Source organism: Zosterops lateralis (assembly GCF_965231275.1).
Source record: "Zosterops lateralis genome assembly, chromosome: 1".
NCBI classification, from domain to species: Eukaryota; Metazoa; Chordata; class Aves; order Passeriformes; family Zosteropidae; genus Zosterops; species Zosterops lateralis.
In genome coordinates, this window is record NC_139762.1 from 27,445,521 (window position 1) to 27,471,405 (window position 25,885).

General features: G+C 36.7%; 1 long non-coding RNA gene across 2 annotated transcripts in view; it reads right to left on the bottom strand.

Annotated features, from left to right (window-relative positions):
* Positions 1-7,934: 7,934 nt before the first annotated feature.
* LOC310917964 overlaps positions 7,935-25,885 on the bottom strand; it is a 45,634-nt gene continuing 27,683 nt past the window's right edge. The window contains exon 3 of one of the 2 annotated variants that reach the window (XR_014591535.1): positions 7,935-8,204. This is a non-coding gene — a long non-coding RNA (uncharacterized lncRNA). Of the gene's footprint in view, positions 8,205-24,325; positions 24,695-25,885 lie in introns of those variants that run through there. The other variant, XR_014591536.1, reaches the window with a different exon arrangement.

Below are 25,885 nucleotides of genomic sequence, written 5' to 3' on the forward strand. Positions count from 1 at the left end.
TTTAGGAGCTCACAGTTCCTGTCTTCTGATTGTAGAACTTCTGACAATACTATTTCCTTATTATTCCTTTAGAATGATGCCATTAGTGTGTAACAAGAGTACGATAAATACAGAGCTCATATTTTACCCTGAAGTGTTTCTTAGGTGATTCTGCATAAGGTATTTACACCTAAGGATTCAGTGCCATAAGAGTAATTAACACTACTAGAAAAATTCTGCTAAAAATGGTCTTGTTTGGGGATTCTTGTCTACAAATTGTATCAAGACAAACTTCTGATAAAGGCATTCCTTTGCCATTAGTGATATGTTGTTATTACTGGAGTTTTCTCAAATGGAACATTAAAAAAGTTTATTCTGAAATAAGAAGATTTATTTTTTATAAAATATCTTACGGGAAAATTTTGGTGAAGTCTCCTTGAGCCATAGGCCAATCTGGAATTAGCCTGCATGGTCTTTTTTATTATTATTATTTTTTCTCCTGGCTCCTAAGAGATCCAAAATGCAGTGGTGGCCTTATTCAATGGACTGCCTTTGGTGTCTGAGTGCCCACAGAATAAGAACACAAAACCTGCTAAAGGAAGGACTGGGAAGTCTGGACAATTTGAAGTAGGAGTGTCTGGTGCTTCTTGGCTCTCTGCTTTGCAGTCACTGAGTATCAGAGAACTATGGTTTGAATTGCTGCCCAGTACCTTGTCCCTAATATTGGGGTCTTGGCAGGTCTGTGAGAGTACTGTGAACTGTTGCTGGGTCCCATGACTCCCCAGTGAAAAATTTGTACCACACAGGGAGGCTATTTTAACTCCTCGGGAGCCAGACACCACAGACCATTCACTGACCCAGGTTTTCTGGCTTTTGGAGAAATAAGGAGGAATCAGTTTATCTGGATTTAAAAACAAACAAAAAGGCAAACAGACAAAGTTCTTACTTTGACTAGAAAGCCATCATGCTAAGTTTTCATTCTCAGATGAAAGAAAAGGTTAGGAAAGTGGGAGCCTTGTCTAAAATACTAATGTAGTATTTTGGTCAACAATCTGCATGACTGTAGCTGTTTTATTTTCAAATTGGCACTACCTCTCTCTATATATACTGCTTTAATGAGGTCACTATCTTTCTTTGGTGAAACCATTCATCCTGGGAATAACCCTGTAAAGCACTATGGTATACATATATGTGAACTACAACACGTTTCTCTACTTCCTTTTGTAGGTGCCATTATGATTTTTTGGTTCAGTGTAGGGGAAGAATGGCTGAGTAGGTGCACTCCTATCAGCACGTTACTGTTAGTTTGAACAACATGAGGTAAACCTGCTATGCCTTTTTTATGCTTTGGTGAATTGCAAATTTTCATCTCTCCTACCAAGACATCCACTGATAAAAGCTGAATAAGCAATGACATAAAAGCTGTCCATGGAAGTGTTAAAAACATAAAGCAGGCAAATTTCACAAGGTGTTAGGTACCACAATTTTACCTTCAAGATACTCATAAGAAGTTAGAAATGTTCTGGTTTGCTTTGTTCTCTGGTAGTGAAATGTTTGATTCATGCTGGTTTTGGTGGATACTAAAGCCATTTTTTGAGCAGGAATTGCCTCCAGTTTGTTGTTGCCATTTCAATTAAACCTAAGCTGAATTGAGTTGTCAGTAAAATTGGCTGTCTTTTTTGGGTTTTGGTTTTTCTAATTCACCCCTGGACTGTTAAAAGTTATTGCTTCAAACAATATACTGTGACTACTGTTGGCTGCTTATAGCTAAGATGCATAAACAAAATGGACCAAGGTCATCCCTGGCATAATTTACTGGGATTCAGCATTGTCACACCAGGAGTGAATTTGGCTCAATATTTTGGCATTAGCAGTAAAGGTCATTGCTGCAGTTTGCCCTCTCTATAGAAAGTGTGATCAAAAAGTTTTCCATTTTATTTCCCTTTTGATGGTCACATTAAATCTTATTACACTGTTGGTACTTACCTCGCTGGAGTGTCTGTGGGCTTTCTTTACAGGCAAAGCTTTCATCCCTGGACATCCATAAATAACTCTATTCACCACAGTTTCTCCTACAGCATTTGAGTTATGCTTCCAAGTTGAGACAAGTGTTAGCTTGCTTGCTTGCTCTGCAGATGGATTTTAGCTTCATTTTTGTCCACTTCAGAGGTTGCCTATTTAAAAAAGTTTCCTACCCCTGGATCTTCCATTCCAATCAGCTCCATCTGCATGTTGTCTCCTGCACCATGTCTTTGAGAGGGCACTTTTCCAACTTTTCTGATTAAAGTGGATACACTACTGTAGATACAGAGCTCTTGAAAGCAGAGGCTACTGCTGCAAATTCACTTTTTAAATTCGTTTTTCTGAAACAGATGCCACAATAAAAAGAGGAAAAGTGCTAACTGCATATTTTTTCAATAAAAGGGTTAGTATTTATGTACTTGGGAAGGTTATGACTCAGTTGTATATTATTCAGGACTTCATTTGTGTAAGTTACTTTCTGATTAGTTATTGATTATAATCAGAACCCTTGGAACTAAATGCGCAATATAGCTAATAAGCAGGTCTTCTGCAGATGAAGAGGATCCTTAAATATAATTTTGATGCACTTTACACTTTCTATTTATTGAACTTTGTCACAAATGGCAAATTGCAGCAGGCCATTGAAACTATAGCAGTCACAGATTATTTGCAGTATTTCTGTAAGCAGGGAAATGACAGAATATTTAAAAAAGGACTTGTTTTTCTTGTTTTTCAGTCTCCAAAGCTAAAGAAATAAAAAGGCTTTTCAAAATATCCCTTTCTATCTAACTCATTTAGATACAGGCTGGCTAAATCTCATGCACAGACTAAGATTCTTGCAACAGGTAAGTGTCTCATCAGCTCCCACTAGCCCAGCACTGGTTGTGGGGTCAGAACAGGGAAGAAAGCTCATGAGGCTGCCTCAGCTGCTGTATCACACAGGAGGGTCCTTGGTCAGGGTGTATTTCCCAGTTTCAGGAGGATGTTACTCCTGCCTACCAAGCCACCTGGGCTTCAGATAACAGCTTGTCAGGAGACTAAAAGCACCAGGTGTTAGTCCAAAATGTGTGCCCAAAAGGGAGATGTTTGGGTATTCCCACGTATACCTGAACATATATTAAGTCACTGAATTCTGTGTTTTGTGGGATCCCCACCAGAGAGAAGAAAGAGAATGAACAGGATGCAGTCTGGATTCATAGGTGGTTATCTTTCTACTTCATCTGTCTTTCACTCTCTTTCTCTCTTCCCCATCCTCTTTTTTTTTTTTTTTTTTTTTTTTTTTTTTTTTTTTTTTTTTTCCTTCCTATTCCTTTCTCTCTCCACCTCACATCTACTGCTAAGTAAAATCTTTACTTTTGGCTTTGGCATATGGCCTCGTTTGCACCTTAATTTGGGCAGAGGCATCTCTCTCTAATAATTGGACCTTAACTGTAGGTAGAAGGCACATAGGATTGATGCTGTCCAGTCCAGGAGCCCCTGAGAAAACAGAAGGGTGCTGTGGAACTGGATGCAGAGTCATCATGTTCCAGGCAGTATATCTGGCTGCTTTTAAGATGCCTTTGTCATGCTTAGAATGTGGTTGCTGGCAGCAGACATGGAGGTCAAAAATACACACTGAACCTGCTAAAGGGCTGTCCTGATGTTAATGGAAGTCTTTCAATAGGTTTTGACTTAAACATACTCTGTATCAGTGAGTTAGAAATCTGTTTTCTACCATGAGTCTTGGCCAAGAAAATTATACTAGGCTATAAAAAATAATATATAAATATTTATAATCTCTCTCACGAGATAACATTGCATTAATATTCACTATAAATAAGCATCCTACTGACAAGATTAGATAAAACTTTGGCAAAAGCAAATTTATTGTCTAAAGAAGCCAATGGAAATCAAATCCAAGGTAAAATTTTTCCAGAATGTTTCAGTTCAACCGAAAGTTATCAAAGTCGCCTTTTTTCGGAAGTATAAAATCTTTTTGCTGCTTTTAATTTGCATTTGAATCAATCAAAGCATATAAAGTGAAACAGTCAAAACTGCAGCACAGTACATAACACAGACAGTAAGTTTGTAAAGAAACATGAATTTATTTCAGGGACAAACTGAGTCGCTTTAAAAACTGCATATTCTTAGATGAACTTTTCCCAAACTTTTTATCTTGTAATTAAAAAAACCCAAAAATATAGCTCAGATTTTGAAACAAAATGTATTATTTGCCTTGTTAATAAAAAGGGTGTAATACTATGACAAAAACATATACAACTAATACAAACGTCACCAGTACTCTGTTGTGGTGCATTTTGGCTTCACCAAAATTTCTGCATGCTTCTGTTACTTGTTTTATAATGGTTTGTCCCTTACCCCCATGTTAAAACCCCTTTTGGTTTTTCCCTGGTTATGGGTCCTGTCTGTCACCCTGCAACCTGCCCAGAAGCCTGGAAAGTTCTGGTGAGGCTGTGAGGTGATTTGTCAGGTTCTCGGTTCCCCACTCCCTTTTTTATGTATAGAATTGTTCTCTTGTTCTGGGTCACTCCCTCCTTTTCTGGGATTGGTTCTAAATTGCCCCTGCCCCTGTCCACCCCTGGTACTTAAGCTGAGACCCGAGAGGGAAAAGCTCACTTTTACATGGGCCTTCTGGGTGAAATAAAAGCTGGATACACCCACGTGGAAATTCTCCTTTATTCCTCACCATCGCCACGCTTCAGCCTGAGGTCAATACCCACAACATTGGAAAGGTACCAAGCTGTACCTTAAATGTGGATTTGGTGCAAGAGCTGGCTGGGGAAAGCAAACTAAACTCCCACAGTATTCCTTTACTGAAAGACTTCCAGCTGAAGTTTTTTACCTCTTGTTTATCTCTGTTAGTTAATTCAAAATTCATGGCATATTTTCCCTGCATCTTAGTTGTGAAATTGTTTGATGACAATCATAAATCCCTGAATACTCAATATACTATCTGCAAAATCTTTTGAAATTACCTCTTCAATGCACAAGAAGAAATTTATAAGACAGATGGAAAAATTATTAACTAAAAGCCCATCAGAAATATATAAGCTTCAGCTATCCTGGTCAGCAGAAAGGAGGCCATGGTGTAAACAGGGTAAAATAATGTGAGATGTTGTATAAAAATCTGCTAAATTATCTGCTAAATTATATGTCTCACTGTCAATCTATGGAAGAACTGGAGTCTCTCTAGATGGAGGATCCAGCTTTGTATTCATCCTCCTGTCTAGAATTCATATGATGCTGACAAGTCACACCAAATGAGGAGAGTCCCAGACTAGATGACCACTCCATCTTCTCATTCTGGAAAGTGCCTGCCCCAGGCTGCCCATGCAATTAAAATAAATGAGTCTTGAGATTTTAACTCTTGCTACACTGTGCGGTCTTTTCTATTTTGTATGAGGAGGAGATATCATGAATGCAAAGAAAAATGTTTTCTAAATGCCTCAATTTAATTTCAATCTGTACTTTATTTGAGACAATTTTTTGAGTCTAGAAGGGGTCTCATTAACTGATTTGAAGCTAGGTTAGAGTTTTATAGCATCTTTTTACTTTCTGAAAGCTTTAAGTCTCATTAAATTATGTCAGAACTTTTAATTCTAGCAGGGGTAAACCTAGACAATATTCATAAGTATATAATAATTGGGGGATGTATAAAATGAAATGAAATTCATATTCTTCACATCCATGGATTTACTGATTACAATTCACACTCAAATTTTGTATGACACAGGAGAAAGATTTTCCCATGAATACAGTAATTTAAATTGCCAAACACTCTCAAGTTGACTCCACTTATACCTTCGCACCTTAATGACCTTTCCCTATTACTCCTAGGCTGCTTCTTAGTTTCAGGATGAATGATGTGTAAGCTGACTGTCTGTATTGTAACCAGAATGTGTTATCTATTTTGTGTACTTTCTTTTTAATTGAAGAATTTTCAATCATACTGACAAAGTGGGACTGGATGGTTAAGTGGTATCTGGGACTCATGTCAGACCAATAGATCCTTCTCAAAGTACAAGGTTATCATTCTCTCACTCTATGTAAGTGTGTATTTTACATTATTAGTGGATGGAGATTTGCCTATATGTGGTTAAAATTTTAAAATACTTTGGACCTATAAAGCCCTAGTTCTAGAAAATAATATTTACAATATAATCTATTTTTGAATAACTTCTTTAACTTCTGCTTAAAAAGGATCAAAGTAGACAGAATTCTGGACATCTGGAGATATGATACTACTCATGCTGATACATGAGGCAAAACAGAGACTTATTCAGACTTCTCCCTAAATATTACTAGCCTGCTAATCTGTTCTAACAGTTCAATGTAAAAAAATCAATAAATCCCTAAATTTCAACCAAGCAACAAGTAAAACAAACAAACAAACAAACAAAACCCAAACAAAAACAAGCAGAAAAGCCTAGAACCAAACCGAACAAAAAGAACTGATGAAATCCAAAAGGAAATTTCCTCATGAGTCTTATCTTTCTGTTTAAGAACAAATAAATCCTTGTCATAGAAATGTATCGTATAGTGTACATACATCTTTCTTTCAAGCACATATGTGTGTTAACAGTAGAGCACTGCAAGGCTGCTAATTGCAAAGTCACTCTGGAGGTTATGTTTTAAAAATCCACTAACTCTGAAGAATTAGGACAATCTTCAGCAGTCTAGCAAAACCTGTATCCGTATAACAAATTTATATGTGCGTCTTTCTTTTCTGTAGTAGGAAAGAAGTGTATTTTTCCTCATCCCTTCTAAAAGTGACTACAGATTGCCTGAAAGACAGTTATCAACCATACCTAGTTTTGCTTGGAAAGGAAGGCCATCGTTACAAACACCTAAAGATAATCCCTTAGGAGTACAACCATCATTTTACAAAAATATGAGTAAGATATGATACTCTCCAATAAAATTTTGATGCTGTACTCTAATGCTCTGATTTATAGTTACTTAATATTGTGATAAATATTCTTGCAAAATTATTTACAGTGGTAGATAAAGTGTCTGTTGTTTCAAAACTGAGACAATATGACAAGCCTTTGAAGCGATTTTCATACAGTTTGAGTCCCTTAGTCTTGGAATCTTCAGATGACATTGTGACAGCATGTAACACAATTTAGAAAAAAAACAGCTAAAAGAATAAAACAAGCAGAGGGAGCATGAATCTTGTCTAAGATCATGATACATATTCTCTCTAAATGTGTGTGTGCATATATATATATCTATATCTATATATCTCAATCAGATCCAAAACCATGACAGATTACAGAAGAGTGCAGAATAGAAAATCTAAAAGCAGAACTTGTGGCTACAAAAAGGATTAAATTAAATAGAAAAGATAGATGTAAACAATAACAAGGCAAAACAAAAAGAGATTTTGAAAACCAAGTTCCTTAAGTCCTTGCCAAATACAGAAAAAAAATCCTGGCAGCCTGCTGGGGAATCTGTAGCACTTATATACAGATCAAGATCTAAAATGAGTTCTCAAGGAGGATGAGGATGCCACAGAGAAAGAGAATCAATTATTTCACTCAGTGTTTTGTTTAGAGAGGCTTATGACAATCTAGATCCTATCTTCTGGGTAGGATAGGACAGATTAATTATTTCAGCTTGTGGTGCCACCATTTAAACTTTTAGAAAGAACTGATGGAATGAGTATCAATATCTCCATAACTAGATATTTTTTGTGAAGAAATCAACATAAAAACTGCCAGAGTATGAGATGTGGTTTGTAATTTATCTACTGAATAGCCACTTCACACTAGGAAAGAAGCAAGGTTGCAAAAACAGTAACAGATTAAAATTTAGGGAACTGCAGTCTAGTAAGACTGAAGTTTTTAATGAGTAAATTAGTTGAAACTACAGTAAATAATAGGTTCAGTAGACATTAGACATTTCATATGATGATAAAGAATCAGATGGCTTTTCTAGAGGGAAAAGAAATTTATTAATCTACAAGAGTTCATTGAAAAATCAAAAAACATGATAGAATATTTGGTTTTACTCACATTCAGGAATCTTAACATGTTCCCTAGCAATGAATCTTAACCAGCCATGAGCAAAAGCAGTGTTCCAAGGGATTAACAAAATATAAGAGAGGGGATTTTCATTTGCTTTGGAAAAAGGAGGATATTAGAGGAATCCTGAAGAGAGATGTTCTGGATCAAGTTGTATTAACTACAGTCAGAAGTGATCTGGAAAAAAAAAAAAAAAAAGGTGAATGAGAAACTTGCTAATAATGCAGTTTCTTCAGGTATATAACACCAGTTTCAAATATTAAAATCTTCTGCATTTCTGAGTGCCAATACGGAAGCAAATTTATTTACTGGATGCAGACCAATCACCCTGAAACAAAACAGAATACTGAACATGCATGAATTATGGTGGAATCCATCTTCTTTGTTGCTAAACACATCTCAGAGTGCATCTGAATTGTTTTTCCAAAGAGACAGATGTATATTACAGTTCATAACGGAAATTACAGAGACTGGAACAGAAATCCTTAAACCCAAGAAACTAGTGATGAACTGCTAGCATGAATTTTATTCTATTTCAGTCAATCCCTTCTCAAAACGGTATAACTGAATTTGATACCTTAAAAGGAAGTATAATCTGTATATTTAGAGTTATTGAATGACCTCTGCATGGGAGGCGATGAAGCAAATTAGAAATCAACTTGAAAAGGAGACATGACAAGGTGAGGTATTTGATAGAATACTTGTCATGAAATACTTCATTAAGTTTCAAATATTTTATCAAAGGATTTTGGATGCCAAAAATATAATTATATTAAAGGGAAACTAGAACCAATCATGAACTATTACAGGTAGTCATCAAGATGCTCTTACTTATGAACCTTGGAAAGTGGATGGGTTTATCAAAGGGATTAGCCTTTTTAAACATAATTTCTCTATAAGAAGTATTACTATCATTTATTCAAGTGTCACTTTGGGCTAAAAAAAGACTATTTTGACTTAAAATGGCTGTTTGTATGCCTTTTTTGAGCATGAAAAGATATAAATATTTTTACATTGAACAGTTCAGCTGTTTTTATGAAAATGTCTTAGAAATTCTCTTTTTCAGATGCAGTACAGTTATACATATATGATGGCAGAAACTAGAGGAGGTTTTGTGTTTGTATGGTATTATACCTCACATATTTCTGATTTAGAAACAGTTGAGAATGTATTGCCATGATGGATTGGATGCCAAAAACACTCACATGAACAACAATAGATCACAGGTGATGAGCATCAAACTCAGGTATAGGGTATAATACTGGTTCCTCAATCATTTATGATGCAGAATAAAATAAAAATCATTCAAGCTGATAGCTAAGTCTATATTAAATTTTATTCCTAAAAATGACACTGTGAAAAATTTTGACACTGGGTCAGGTGTCCGGAAATCCTTTCAGTCTTCGTGTCCTGTTGAGAATGAGATCAAGAGGGATGTCGTAGCCTTTTTACCCAGGTATTACCAAAATTTTAATGAAAACATACTAAAATGTCTCCTGGTGCCAGTGAATAACAGGCTTCATAAATAATTAGACTCCCTGGGATATTTCAGTTCGACTGCATAAAATGCTTCGCAAACATGGGCAGAATTTATTTAGAAGAGGTAAAGTTACTGTGATTTTAACAGAATATGGTATAAACTCCTTTCTAATCTTGTCTTATCAAATGGCAGTGTATTCAGAGGGTTAATGGAGAGTTATATAATATAGTCATATAAAATATGAACATCGGTTCCGCTGATGACACCAATACAAGCTTTCTTAGCTTTTTCATACTGAAAATGCAAAATGACTATTAAAGTGTAATGGCACAGAACATCTTGTTTAAAAAAAGAAAAAGCCCTTTACAGTATTCTTGTTTATAGATGATATTTATTGCCTTTGTATTCTTATGGTGCGCTTCTAAGTCAATTGAAATACAAGTGCTAATGAAACCTCCACCATAACACATTCATTCTTTTTTACACCAAATGAGTCTACTACAAGATGTAAATGACTTACATATATCTGCTTCTCAGGTTTTATTGTTTTAGGTTAATTTATTCACTGTAATATTCTTAATGAAAGTAATGACTCTTCCAGTAGTTTGTATATTCATATATTGCAATTTTATTAAATCATGCTGTGAAAGTTCACACTGGCTGCTTTAAACATTCCTGAAGTTTCATGCTATACTTAATATATAAATGTAATCTTCTAGTAGATTATCAGCATAGTGTATTTTGTTATCCTTTGCTCTTCCTAATTTGTTCACACCAGGGTGTATCAGTGTGCTCTTACAGACAGGGCTGTAACATTCTTATGCATTTTGTTAGCACATTTTGTTAGCAAACACAGATAAATTCTTCAAAGCAAAGCCAGCTTAACATATATAATTATTTTCAAACGTATTTTATTGTTATGGAGGTTTAGTGTAAATTTGCTGCTCCAGATTTTTTTAAAAAATTCTTATGTCAGCTTCAGTATTGACTTTTCCTTTAAATGCTCAAAATTAATCTTTTCAGGGCAAATTAAGAAATAAAAAAAATCACGTGACTATCATCCTTTCACCTGCCTTACACAACTGTTAAATTCAGACTAAAACCAACATGTAATCTAAACTATTGGATAATACAGCTCTACTTGACCAAAATCTCCTAGAACTCTTTTATTACATAAACAGCTTGCATTTTTAAAATTATTAAGCTTGTTACTTCATCAGTACTGGCAGCTCTCACTTTTTAAAACCTTGTCCAAACACAAATTACAAAACATCAGGCTTCTAAGAAGGAAGAATTAGTAGGAACAGTGTGCAGAATAAAAATCTGATTATCAAAAAGCTTAAGTGAGCTGCCCAAGGATACAGCAGGCAACAAGAACTTCTGGTATCAATAAACCTTTTCCAAGACACTGGACTACATTTAAGCCCAGGACAATCTATTTTAACAGAAAATTGAGTGTTGAGATATATGCTTACTACCTGTACTATAGTTCTAAGACAATATTACCAAATTGTCTGAATATCTTCCATGTGATGTCATGCATCATATACAACTCAACACAAAATAATGTTCTCTTCCTTAAAACAGCATCAACCACATCATTATTCTCTGCTCTTTCCCAATATGTAACTTCCCAGGTTTTGTTCATATAAAAAAAGGCAAAAAAATTGTTAAATAAAAGGTTAAAAATGCAAAAAATTAATCCTTAAGAAAGCTGTAAGTAGCTGTTAGTTTTTTACTGCATGTTCTTCTCTTGCTTCCTCTACGTGTAAAACAGGAACTACTCCATGGAAGTAGTAAAAGACAGCAGTACTCACTGGTATGTCCCCTGTGTTACTGTTGAAGTACTGCAAACAGCCTTCACCTTCCATCCCATCCTATGCCACTATGAAATTGAAGTGTGATGGCATTGATAATCAGTTGGATAGTGCAAGTTATATTTTAAAGTAATAAACTGCTAAAATAAAACATACACTTCTGATTGTAGTGACCAAAATGTGCCCTGCCATGAATGTCAATTTTTTTACATTGCTTTTTTTGTGAGATCCTTCACATGGGGCCAATCAGCCTTATGTAATTACAAATACAGGTGCTCCAATAAGTGTCCATAGAGTTGGAAGGAACTTTTCATAGATGGCTTGTCATTTAGATGAAAACCATTCTGTTTTTTTGCTCTTGACTCTTTTTCTGGTTTTTCCACTAATGTTCTGAGACTCCCTTAGGGATTTTAGATTGATAGTCAAATCCATAAAGTAAGGTCATAAAAGCTTGGTGCTACCTAACTTCTTGGTGCCAGCCTCCAAAGCAAAATCTATGTGAATCATTCTACAGGAACTGGAAAAGTTAGCATAGTCTATATTATTTCTACATGCACTTAAAATATCTTTTAAATTACAAGCTAAACATTAATTATCTCTTGCTGTGTAGATTAATGGTTGTAATATTGTAAATTTGAAATGACACATTCCTAAATTATTTCCTTCTCTTAAGAGTCCAAACATAGAGACCTTGCTTTCCCATTTTATCATAGTGCCCTGATACGTATATTATTATGTATCAATGAATCTCAACGTATTTCCAGACATGGAAGTCTAATCAGCTGGATTATCCATGAAAAATAACAAAAAATATATGCAGAAAAATCCAAATCCCACTCAAAGCCACGGGAATGTCTCTGATATCTTCAGGGGACTTTGGATTCAGCTGTCACTGGTAGGTGAAGGATATGGTTATACTTTGGAAGAGTCATAAATATAATTTGATCACAATCCTGTTAGAAATCTTGGATTGTCTGGTGGGCATGCTTTATTCTGAGGTACGCCTTCAAAACATTTTGAAACGTGGAGCTGTTCACATTTTAGAAACAACACCTGCAATATAATTTGGAGCTATTTCTATGCAAAATCAGCTTCCTGAACAGCCCAAGATAAACAGTTTCAGGTTTTCAGTGTAACTGCTAGAAACCGTTCATCTATTTTTCTTCTGTCCCTTCAACAAAAGAACAAGCAATGCAGAACAACATTCTCTCTAAATGTTGAAATCGTCCAAAAAATATATGTGTGGGAAGTTCTCTCAAAAGAATTATTTAACATATCACTCCTTTGCTCAGAATGTATCTTCTATTTTCCACATTATTTATTTCATATTAGTAGTAGTTTGATGGAAATTGCTGTCTGCAACTCTGTTTATATAATATAATAAGTAATATATTATGAGCACTGAAGAATATATTATGGGCACCTCTTTTAAAGTTAGAGCTTCTTTCTAAAGTTCTTCATCAAAAAGAGTGATTTGGTTCTGGACATTGGAGTTTTTCTGCCTTAGAGTCAGTGATTACATCTCTCTGTCTGAGACAGCTGGGTGCCTGTCAATGCCTGCAAATCTAAGCTTGAATTACTAAAGAAGTTTAGGAATCCAAAACCCACTGAAATCATGTCATAAAAGCACCATCAGGAATCTCTGCTTTAATTATCAAAGATATATGGAGAACAGCCCCAGTGGAAAAAAAACAAACTAGCCATGATTTCCAAAGTGCTGGAATACATATAAAACCAGAGTATTTCTGAGACAGAATGAGAAATATTTTGATGAGAGTCATATTCTATTCAGAACAGATAAGTATACTTTCTAAATACTTATACGGCATTTTTCATCTTCCTAAGTACTCTGCTGATGTTAATTAATCCTCACAATGAGGTGGCTGATAAATTAAGGTGGATGAAGAATTCACAACAATTAATTTATCTAGGAAATATATTTATTTACCTTAGTGGGAAGTGCTCAAGAACAGCCAGGGAGTTTTACTCACTTATTTGTACTTCATAACAATTGAGTTAAAATTTTATGCAAATGTAATTCAATCAGTGGAACTATTTAATGTGGCTGGGTTTGATGAAGAAGCTTCAATAAAATAGCTGTCTGATTTGCGTTGCTCTTGAACCATCAACACTCCCAGGCTCCCCACATACATCTTGTACATGCCTGCTCCCCAGTAACGAACAAAGACCTAGCTATGTAGGTTGGTCTGGGGGAAGAAACCTGTGATTTTAACTGGATAGGAGCAATGACAAACTTCCAGTTGATCTTGGATATGAAGGATTGGGAAACTTTCCCCCAGAACACATCATGGTGCTCGCACAGCTCACTTTCAGTCAATGTACAATGAATAGCACCCAATTTAACAGCTCTCAGATTTAACATTCATGGACATTGCCTGGCATTAGCTGGTATTTAATATTTGTAGACTCATCATTAAGATGAGCTCCCCATGTTATCTTAACCTGCAGTTCCTGCTACTGCTGCTGGTTGTATGTTGTGACTTGCAGCTACAGACCATTACACGCTGCATGAGAGCCCCAGCGGACGGCAACACACGTAATTCACAGCTGCTTGCTCTGCTTCGAGTCAACCTACTCCTGCTTCTTTGGCACTACCATTTTAAAAGATAATGTCAGAAAAAGAAACAAAGAGGCAGCACACTGCTGACGGAACAAAAAAATTTATATTTTTCCAGCACTTTAAACAGCAGGTGAGTTATATATGGAGTAAAGTAGGAAGGGTACATGGCAGCTCATAAATTTGTCATGAGAACTTCTGTGCTCCTTGCCACAAAATTACATTGTGGGTAATGGGAATATTGCAGTGGAACCTATAGAAATATTGTAATACTATGAGATTTTGCTAAAGAAAGCATCTCATCATTTGAGAAAGAGTTCTCAATTCTGCAGTGGAGAAAAAGACACCTCCCTGTAAAAGTGTACCTTCTGTAATAGCCAAATATAAAATTTCCATTATGAGAAACAAGTGTGCTTGAGAGCAGAAAATGAATGCAGGCAGGAAACAGTTGTGGTTTCTCTGCAGCACAGAAATAAATTAATTGCAAAAGTAAAGTGAAAATACAAGAATAGTAGCAAATCTTGGTCTTCTTTCTGAGGTGCCCAAGTTAAAGGTCTACTCAATAGAAAGAAACAGGCACCTTTAAGAGAAATTTTGCATACTGCCAGCAGAGATTAATGCCATTTATTTCTTTTTGCTTACCCTACAGAGATCTCAGGTTGACCAGGTTCCTAGGTGCTTCTCTTGGGTAAGAGGTGAGAGTGTAGAAAGCCTCCCTCTAAATCAGCTTTGATTTGCCCAGAGCTACCAGGGAGATTTCCTGGTGCTGGAGAATTTGTCCTGCTGCACCACGACAGAGTGCTGCTGGAGAAGGGAGCTTCTCTGTGCCCTCTTCTCTGCATAGTATTCACATAATAAAAATAATAAAAACCCATATAAGAACAGGCATTAAATACTTCTATTTTTTTCTACTTTTTGCAACAAAACCTTTAAAAATTGTACTTAAATCTTTGAAATTCAAAATAGGTCCTTTGAAATATTTTCCTTAAATGGAATTCAAAGCTTCTAACTAGCTTTTGATTTCTCTGCTATATACTTTGAAGTGATCATAAACACGACATATACTTGGTTATCTTCCAATGTACCTCTCCAGCATTAGAACAAAAACAAGTTTCCAGGCTGAAGTCAGATTGACCCTGGCTTTACCCTATGGTTGAAAGAAAGGTTTAAACCTAGTCCAGTTACAGCCATGGAAAACGGAAAACAATTAAATGTTTCCTAATTGCATTATCCCCTATTTTTGAAGTTAATAAAAGCATAATCTATTTGTACCTGCCATCTGCCTTAGGAGACAGCAGAAGATAATGAAAATATTTTACTATCTATTTTCAAATTATAAGCTGTTGTTTCCAAAGAAAGTCAAACCCCATGTATATTATCACTTTATTGTTCTCCAGGGACTGCAGTCACTATAGTGATTGTAATTACATGGCTTCATTAACTTTCTACATTCTACCTGTTATGGGGGTTTCACATTAAGAAAATTTGCATATACAGGAAATGAATACCGTTTGCAAGAAGCTAATGTCATTAAACATTTAAGCAGTCTCTCTCAAGTAAACAAGGAATTTTTGCTAGAAAATCCTTTTAGTGTGCATTTAAAACCAATGCAGTCTCAATTGTCACTTTAAAGAAAAACATACAAAAAGCATTTAGAGTAAGCAAGAGCCATCTTAAGAAAACTGCTTTAAATTTGGAAATAATTCAATTACTCTCACAATCATTACAATGCATAATCAGATGTAATATCCTCCTGTCAGATTAATACTAAGTCATGGTTAAGAGGGTGTATGTGTGCTTATGATATACTCTAACCAGTGACCTATATTTTAATAGCACAACCCAATGACGACTTTCATTTTCCATCCAGTAATTGCCTAATTTTTGCCATCAACAGATTATACATAAAAAAAACCTTTTGATTTTTATTTAAAAATTATATTTTTATAAAAAGCAAAGAATCAATAAGAACAGAAATTTAACCCTGTGCTCTAGGAAGTGTCATGGGTTGACCCTGGCCAGATGCCAGGCACCTACAAAAGCCTCTCACTCACTCCCCTTCTCAGCTCTAGAGAGGAGAGAAAATACAAGGAAGGGTTTGTGGGCTGAGATAAGGACCAGGAGAGATCCCTCATTAAAGACGATCAAGGGCAAAACAGGCTCAACTTAGAGATATGAAGTGAATTTATTACTAACAAAATCAAAATCAGTAAAATAAGCCCTTTAAAACACCTTCCCCCCACCTCTCCCTCCTTCCAGCTGCACCCCCTACCCCAGCAGTGCAAGGGGACAGGGAATGGGGGTTATGGTCAGTTCATCACCTGTGGCTTCTCCTGCTGCTCAGGGGGAGGAGTTGTTCCCCTGCTGCACCGTGGGGTGGCACAGAGACAGTTCTCTGTGAATCTCTCCAGTGTGAGCTCATCTCACCAGCTCCCTGTGACCTGCTGCAACGTGAGCCCATCCCGTGGGGAACAGTCCTCCCCAGACTCTGCGGTGTGGGTCACTGCTCCATGGGCTGCAGTCCTGCAGGGACAGGCTGCTCCAGCCTGGGAGCAGGGCCCTCTCTCCATGGGCCTCCCACAGGATCACAGCCTCCTCCAGGCACCCACCTGCTCTGGTGTGGGTTCCTTCTCCGTGGGCTGTGGGAGGATCCTGCATCCCCATGGCTCTCCACGGGCTGTGGGAGGATCCTCCATCCCCATGGCTTTCCATGGGCTGCAGGGGCACAGCTGCCTCACCTCAGGCTGCACCACAGCCTGCAGGGGAATCTCAGCTACAGCACCTGGAGCACCTCCTGCTCCTCCTTCTGCACCAACCTTGGTGTTTGCAGGGCTGTTCTCACATGTTCTCACTTCCTCCTCTTAGCTGGCTGGAATTAAAACTACGCCACAACTTTTGTTTTGATTTCTTCTTAAATGTGTTACCGTAGAGGTGTTACCACCATTTCTAACTGGCCCAGTTTTGGCCACTGGCATATCAGTCTTCAGAGCCATCAGGGATTGGCTCTGCTGGATGTTGTGGGAGCCTCTAGTAGCTTTTCACAGAAGCCACTGCTCTGGCCTCCCCACTACCAAATACCAGGCAATTCAAACCCAAAACAAGTAGTAATACAGATGTTTCTTAGTCTGTCACATTTTCATTTCATGAGCTTGATGCAAGCCCACCAATACCAAAGGACACGGGCTTATTTTTTGTTTGCTTGAGCCAGTTTTTACTCAGCATACCTAGCTGCTGACTTCAGTAGATACAAAATTTTAGAAACTTTTTTTGGTTTGAAGCTTTTGCCTAGTCCAAAACTCTTACTCTAGCATTCATTATGCTTTAACACGTGTGCCTACCTCTTTTAAAGTATCTGATCTGATTCTTATTTAATCTCATTCTGTGTTGTGTTTCTAACACTGCGACCATAGTTGTTGTCTTTTGACTGTGATGTTCACATTTCTGAGATTTTTTAAATACTATACCAGGAAATACCAGTGGAGCACAGGCTTTATTGTTTCCTTTAGGAATCTTACAGCTCTATGCAATTTTTGGGGACAATTCTTTTGATGTAAGTAATTTTCTTATACAATGTAGGGGAGAATAAAATGCGTAACTGCCTTTTGTAGATTCTACTTTAAGGAATTCAGAGGTTCCAAAGTGAAGAATAGATATTCTAGTACCTAATTTATCGGTGCTTATTGGTTCTCATTCTTCACACTTTCTCCTTAGTATCTGTCTGAATTAGACTTTATCTTTAAACTTCTTTCTTTTTCTAATTTTCAGTAAAGCAAAAATACCACAAAACTTTTTTTTTCCCCTGGGCTATTATTGCATTTATATTTGGTCAGCACTCTTCTGTTGAAAAATGCTGTAAAAATATAAAGCACAGCCTGGAGCTGGACTTCATCCTGCTGATGTGAGCATGAAAAAAAAAAGCATGAGAAGGTCCACCAAGTTCCTTGTTGTACCAGCTCTGAGTGCAGTATCTATCTTGTCCTTACTCTGAATACAAGGATTATATTAAACTGGTAGCCATCCAGCCATTTTGACGGGGGAACAAAGAAAGAAGTAGACCAAAATATTAAGAAGGAAGTCTGAGGTTCATCTGTGAATCAACACAGGTGGTTAAAGAAGCTTCTCTTGTTGCATGAAGTAGTAGCACACAGCTAATCAAGACCATGGATTTTGTGAAAATTTCCTGATCAGCTTTAGTAGGAAATTCAGTGCATAAATTCTCCTGTGGTTATTCCAGTTAGGTGTAGTGGTGTGGTTTTGGTTTTATCAGTTTTATTTATGTATTTTTTCTTGTATTAAGTTCATTTTTATAAGTTATAATGGTTTTATAAGTTATAATGGTTTGCCCCATGCACCCATATTCCACCCTTTTTGGTTTTACCCCAACCCCAGTTCTATGCCAGTCAGAAGTTATCCAGCCCCTGGGCCTTGTCTGTCACTTTGGGATCTCTCCCAAAAGTCTGGAAAGTTCCAGGAAAAACCCCAAGTGATTGGACAAGACTTCAGCTGTCTCCCCACCTGAGTTATTAATTTGTTACTATGTGTGTCATTTATCCAGAGAGCCTTGCCCCTTTGGCCCCTGATTTGTCCCCAGTTAGACCCATCCCTGAGTTCCTCCCCCCAGTAAAAGGTGCTGCATTTGGGGGTTCAAAAATATTTTTTCCCTCGCTTTTCCCCCCGCTGCTTCTGCTGAGGGGTGTCTGCTGGGGCAGATCCCCTGATGAATAAAGCCAGCAGTTAACCCTGAACAGCCTCCTCTTTTTTCCTGCCGTCGTTGCTTCACTCCTTCATGCAAGACAAGAACTCACAGGGGTCGGTGAGGTTCATCCTGCTACCGAGCCGTGCCCTTCACTGTTTGAGGTGTCAGGGCTGACTGAGGCAGAGAAAGACGCCTCAACAGTTAGGCTGTCTTATTTTGCAGGGAAACAAATGAGAAGCACTCACACAAGCTCTGAGTAGCTAAGAGTGGTGAAGTTTTTGGGCAGTACAGTTGGTCTGTGCTGTAAGGCCTTCCAGTCTGGCTGTGCAGCACCTGGTCCTGGGCTCTCTCCTTTTCTCAGGATGCCCTAACATTGCAGGGAGAGATGGGCTTGGGTGAGGGAAGAGTTTTTCTTCTCTCCCCTCCAATGGGGTCATGAGCTCAGTGGGAAGAGAGGGAAATGTAGTAAACGAGGTGGTAATGACTCAGGAACTACAGTGTGAAAGGGCTTACATGTGAGGGAAGTCCCCAGTACTCAAACCCTTCTTCCAGAGTACAGCAGATAACCCATACATAACTTCTTCATAACTTCTTTGAGTTTAGGTTTTCTTGCCTTTTCACCTCAGGATTGTTAGTTATTTCTCATTTATGAGCTCATTTTCTTGGTAGGACCCAAATGCTTCCCTTTTTTTTTTTTTTTTTTTTTTTTTTTTTTTTTTTTTTTTTTTTTTTTTTTTTCCTTTCATTTAATGCCATCAAAGTTTTTTTCACGGATTGACCTCACTTTCTCTCAATTGAGAATTAGATTTCTTGTTTGCAACAGTTCATGTTAATGGCTTCTCTTAATGGCTTCTCTTACATCCTTGCCTTTGGCAGTATATTCTTCAAAATATATGATGTACAGAAGTGACTTTCCAATTCCATACTACAAGTACTCAGACATTGTTTGAAATATATTGGTTTCCTAGATTGCAGCTATTGATCTAACTTTGTTACTGGAATGTAATGGTGAAAAAGCTTTCTTCTCTCAGCTACGTAATTTTTTTCCCTACATCTTGCTTTGCTTAACTTATTTCCTGACTTACGAACTCTGTTTTTTTTTTTTTTTTTCATTCTCAGCAGTTATACTTCCTTTCCTTTAACAGCTGTTCTTAAGGAATTTCACTGTTGTATATTTATCTGTGAGCTAGACTGTTTTACTCTCTTGGTACCTGCTGTCTTTACTTGAAGCCTCTAAACCAGTAATTGGTAACAAGTTTCTCTCAGTGGGTTTTACACACAGCTGCAAGGCAGAAAATAAACAGTTCTTTCAAGTTTACACTCTTATGGTTACAGCTGTATACTAATGACTTCCCCAGCTTGCTAATGCAATTTTTAAAGAGATATCATCCTTTTGCATTAACAGATTTCTAACAGCCTTACCACAATTAAGGCATTACCTTGTAATGAAAGCGGTGAGAACATGACATCAGAACAATTTCCTTCCTAATTAAAGTATCTAATTAAACTAGTCAGTGGTGTGTAAGTCCGTAGCTTTTCATCAAAAAGCAATTCACATCCCAAAAGTTTTTTAACTTATTATAATTTATTTTAAAATTGTGGTAGGAATGCCCAATACATTTTCACTCCTAATTATTTCAACACTTAAATAAAAAAAATAAATTGTAGAAAAAAATTATAGTGTGATTTAGGATTGTTCAGAATTTTCATATTTTTTGAGCAGAAATATTCAAGTACATATAACAGGTGGAATACTTTTGCTTTTACTAAAAATGTATGAACATAAAGGCAGTAAAAACAAAGACAAAAAAATCAAAATGCAGTCTTTAACTAAAGGGTTCTGTGCTTTTCTTCTTAAGTCTTTGACCAAAAAAAATCCCCAAAGAAACACTGTTTCTTAGAAAGTCTGGGGAGGGTAAAATAAATGTTTATTCAGGTATTCCAATCTTAATAAGCTAAATCATCACCTAATACAAAGAGGAATGTGTGTTTTGCTGAAAATACAACTTATGCATAAACTCTGTGTATATGCGTGTGTGTGTAGATAGAAAAGAAAAATAAAGTTAAATAGAATTAATGCACCTTTTGTAACTATAGTAGTTCTTTTAAGTGTGGGTGTTTTTTTTTTTGGTTTTTTTTTTTGTTTTTTGTTTTTTTTTTTTTTGGTTTGGTTTGGTTTGGTTTTTTTTTCACCTTCTAAAGAAATCTTTTCAAAGGTTTCAGAGATTTTTCTCTCAAGCTATTCCATTACTGGCATCTAGTTTGGTTTGGATTTTTTTACAGAATGAAGCAGCAATTTTAGCTTGGTCTTGTTTAAGCTTTATATGTGACTTTCATCTCCTAATAATACTTCAAAAGCTTATTTAACAAGCTCAAAAAGTATCCACAATATTTTATACAGGTATGCAAATCAGACTACTAAAGGCTTGGGATGCTGGGGAAATGTGGTTATTCCCATCATTAATATAGTAGCAAGAAGAAAAGATTCATCCCTACTGATTTTGAATGGTGGACATTGTGATTGTACAATGGAAGAGGGATAACCTCCTGACTTGAGAGAGTACCATGGTTGCTGATATTCCTGTATTCGTCTACCCCTAGCACTGCAGCAAAACGGCAAAGTGCTCAAGGTCACATGGAATTGAGTTTGGGCTCTAATTTTATGCTCATTCATGTCATATCTATAAAATAGGTCTGTGTTGCTTGTTAAAACAATGCTCTGTGCAGGGCATCTTGTAAGTATTTTGGAAAGAAGTATAAATCCTTTGTCTTCCTATGTCAAGAACAAAAGAAGAAACACCTAACAGGAACAAGGAGGATCTGGTACCAACTGCAATGTCTGAGTTCCTCGACTGCAGCTGTCCATGGCATGTTGATGGATGGGAAGGCAAGGCCAAGGTGTGAGAAACCAAATGCTCAAGTGCATCGTCACACAGTGGCTGTGTGTTAGCATAAATTTGAATTTCCTTTCTAAGAAGCGCGTGCAAAGCTGGAGGAAATACTATATTAAAACATTCACTCCGATGAATTGTCAGCAGACTATATTAAAATACATCCTACCAGATACTCTCCCTTTAAATTCTGTTAGTCAAAGGCAGAGAAATGAGACTAAAAACATAAATCCACGATAACTGCAGATTTAAGAGACCAGAATGTGTTTTTACAAATTTTCTGTCATTTAGGTAACTACCACCTTCTCTAGTTCTATGTCCAGAATGCCAGAGGCAAAGTGGAAATGGCAGCTTATTTTTTTTCTTTTGAAATGCTGTTTCCATTACTTAAGATGTTATGTGTTAGATGTAAATAAATCTTTAATTTCCTGTCTTCAGGGAACACTATCTCTTATTTGACTCATTACATTGAAGATGTAATATGCATGGACCATTTGAGGTAGTAGAAATAAGATTTCCCAGAGAATGGAAAAGAAAGCATGATTTTTAAAGATTTCATTCAGTAAAGTATTCTGAAGGGCATTATTTTGTACTTTTTTATTAGTTTCAAGCTAGGAGACACATGTTTATATTATTTTAAATAAAGTAGTACTTTTGTAAGTAGTATCCTGTTGAAATGACTGACAAAAGATAAATGCGTGACACCCCTACTTCCTAAATGCAAATTCTAACATCAATATTCATGGAATAGTGCAGTCAATGAAGTTTTTTGAAATTAGAAACATCATAATGGTGACAAATAGAAAACTGGACAAAACTACTACAGGTGTCATGGTACCTTTGGCTCTTGAACAGAGTATTCTCTCTTTTAATATTGATTACAAGGTAAGAAGCATTTGATAGTCTGACAAAATGAGAACACCATCAGCTTGACCACATTATACTGTTGCATATAAGAATTCTTAAGGCTGTTTAACAAATGATTTTCCCCCCCACTTTTCATTAGAGGCCTTTGTTGCCATCCAATCTTGATTTTAGAAATTAAAGCTAACAACCAGATTGAAAGAAAACAGAGACTGACAGCATGGGGCACAGTCTCAAAGCCACAACTAACAGCATGAGGCAAAGCAAACCTCAAGCTATTCCAGCTCTTAGAGAAGGAACGGGGGTGGGAAAAGCATTTGCAGGAAAACTCAATTATAACAACCCACAGCTATGGTAAAGCACTTGTGAATGTTGACACTAACGCTTTTTTCTGCTTAATGTTTTAATTAAATACCTATAAGCCAACTCTTCTCCTTAGTCAGTGTCAGAGCAGTACTTCTCTATGGATAAATGTTTACAGCAAAAACTCTGCTGAGGGTTTCAGCAAACAAGTCTCAGAGAACTGAGAAGGCTTTCAGCCGAGGCACTTGAGATCAAGAAAGCACCAGTGATTAGAAACTAGCAGTACAATAACAGGACGATTTAATCCACCCAAATGTCAGTCACTGGTTTACAAGTTGGAAATCCCATCTTCATCTGCAGACAAAAGGGCACTGGTTAGTCATCTGTTTAATTCTCTTGCTGCGGCATGTCACTTGGATGTTGAAGGAAAATCCCTTGATTCAGTCTGCCATTTCTGACAGTCTCCCTCTAGACCATATTAATAAGCTTTTTAGAGAAGTGAATAGAGAATAATCAGCAGGCAGCCTGCACTCAAAATGGAGACAGAACAGACAGCAGAAATGCCTTTTTTCCTTTCTAGTTATAGTGCATAGGTGACCCTTCTCTCACAGAGCAGCAAATAATTTAGACTAAGATTGCCTTTGAAAGCCACAACATAATTAACCACTTCATGCATGTGATGTCTGTCTAGCTTCAAAACCTGCTTTGCAATGGAAAAGATTCAGCTGCATTTGCATTAGATTTATGAAACATGTTAACAAGTAACACAAACAGATAGAAAGGCTGCCTGGCATCCCAGAATACCTGGGGAATTTCAGTCAGAAAACAAACATGTTACTCTTTAATGTAGGCTCACATCTCATTATAAAATCACAAGTGGAATGAGACACACTTCGCCTTTGTAACTGTGTTTCCAGGAGGCAGGTAAGTGTGGTGCTACAGCCAGTCCTGCTAAAATCTGCATGATTTTAATATATTTTGAAAGCAAATAATTTGCTAGATAATGGAGGTCTTGCTGTGGACATTTCCTGTTTTTCTCTATTAATAATTTCTCTATTGCCAGCTGTAAATTGATATTGTCAATAGCTTTGCTTAACCTATTGTGCTCTGGCTGTTTTAGTGTGTGGCTGAAAACAAAACTGTTTCAGGGTAATCTTACTTTCTTTTGGGAAGAATTAGCTGGTAAGGCATTATTAAACACTGAGAATGAGAAAACAGAAGCCTTGGAGCCCTAAAACCCCTTTTTATTTCACTTGAAGATGAAGGAAGTAAGCACTATTGAAAAACAAGTTCAAGATATGCACTTAGAGACAAGAAAAGTGAAAGGAGGTTAAAGGGAGAAGGAAAGAAATGTAATCCTGTATGATGTGGTAAGATGTAGGTAAGGCTCGGGGAGGAATTTGTCAAGCAGAAAATTGACAAAACCTGCTATTAATTATTGTGCTGATGCTATCAGTGGCATTACCATAATCAAAAAGTGAGGCGTGAACACAATTCATGAGGCACTAGGTCGCTTGGGGGTTAAATCATTTATTCTCAAAGGAGATTTCAAGAAAAAAACCATAATTAGCAGTAAGACAGAGCACAAGAATTATTTTATATAGCCCATGTCGTCAGTACTATCTCAGTGACAAACTCAGACACTCTTCTGCTTGTGTGGAAAGCAATAGAAGAAGATGGAAGGAGACCTTTTCTGCCAGCTGCAGCTACCAGGAAAGAAGACTGTATTACACTTAAGCAACTTTTTGTTATAGAAAACTTAGGTTCTCTTTAAAAATCTAAGTCCCATATTCCAAAATACCATGGATAAAGGAAAAGAAAAATGCTGGATTGATTACTTCTATGAAATACTTCATCTTGTCCAGGGAGATGGTGGAGCCGCCATCCCTGAAAGTGTTAAAGAAGCAACTGGACATGGCACTTAGTGCTATGATTTTGTTGAAGGTGTTTGGTCAATGGTTGGACTTGATAATCTTGGAGGTATTTTCCAGCCTTAATGTTTCTATGATTCTATGATCTTCATTTTCAACAAAAGCATCTTCAAGAGAAAATGTAAAAAGAAATTAAAAACAAGACCAGATCCTCAGGTTAACCATGTAACTTAACTCATTGCCTTGTAAATTTAAACTATTAAATAAGGTGAGAAAAATTCAATATTTACAGTAATTGTATATTAGAAGTCAACATTTACCAAATATTATAGGCAAAGATGAATAAATAATGCTGAAAGTGTTTGCAAATGTTACTTTGAAGTAAAACAATACATTCACTCTGACTCACAATATATATTATTCACACACTGCAAACATTCATGCAATCAAGACTCTGTTCATGATGGTATTGTAATCTCTTATCCTAATAACAATCTCCATTACTATTCACCGTAGAGAAAGTCATATGAGAGTGTTAAAATATCCTGGCTTTTCTGAGATAGAAATGGGCACAAATAATTATGTGACTAGTGATATAAGAAAAGGGGCAAATTGTGCAAGGTATTTATGAGGAGTGTCACAATTAGGAAATCTAAAGATTTTGTTGGTTGGTTTTTTAGTGTCTATGTTTCTGTAGCCAGAATGGAAAACTAACTATATAAACTGTCTGTATTCTTGGTCCCTTTACCACTTTAAGAAAGCCCATGAAAATCCTTCTCCCAGGAGGTGTCCAGGAACAATGGCCAATGAAGGCAGTGGGTGTTGCCCTGCTGGTAAGCAACAATCTCTGGTTAATACGCAATTAGACGACTTTTGGTTCTAAGTAACCTTGCCAGATTAAACCATAAATCAATTTTTCTATTTTCAAGGAAATCTCAGTGAAAAAAAGATAACATTCCTAATGAAAAGCAGTATTGGAAGAGTAGAAGATGAAGCCTTTTGTGATTTTATGTGGGACTGACTAAATTTTTCAACATCTATAGTACATTATAATGGGTGAATGAATGAATGACTACAAAATTTTTATAAATCCCATAATATTCTTATCCATGCAATAGCATTGCTTGATAAATATTGATAACGTGGAAGCAAACTAAAGGGAGACCACCAAATAATATTAGGAGAGGTCTATCCAACAAAGATGAACATGTACATTTGAATAGTGAAGAAAGTAAATTCATTTGTGCTTCTAATTACTGTCATCATGAATGACATCAGAAAAAGGGATCAAGTGCACCCTCAGCAGGTCTGCAGATGACACAAAGAGCTGAGTGATGCATTTGGCAGGCCTCAAGGGT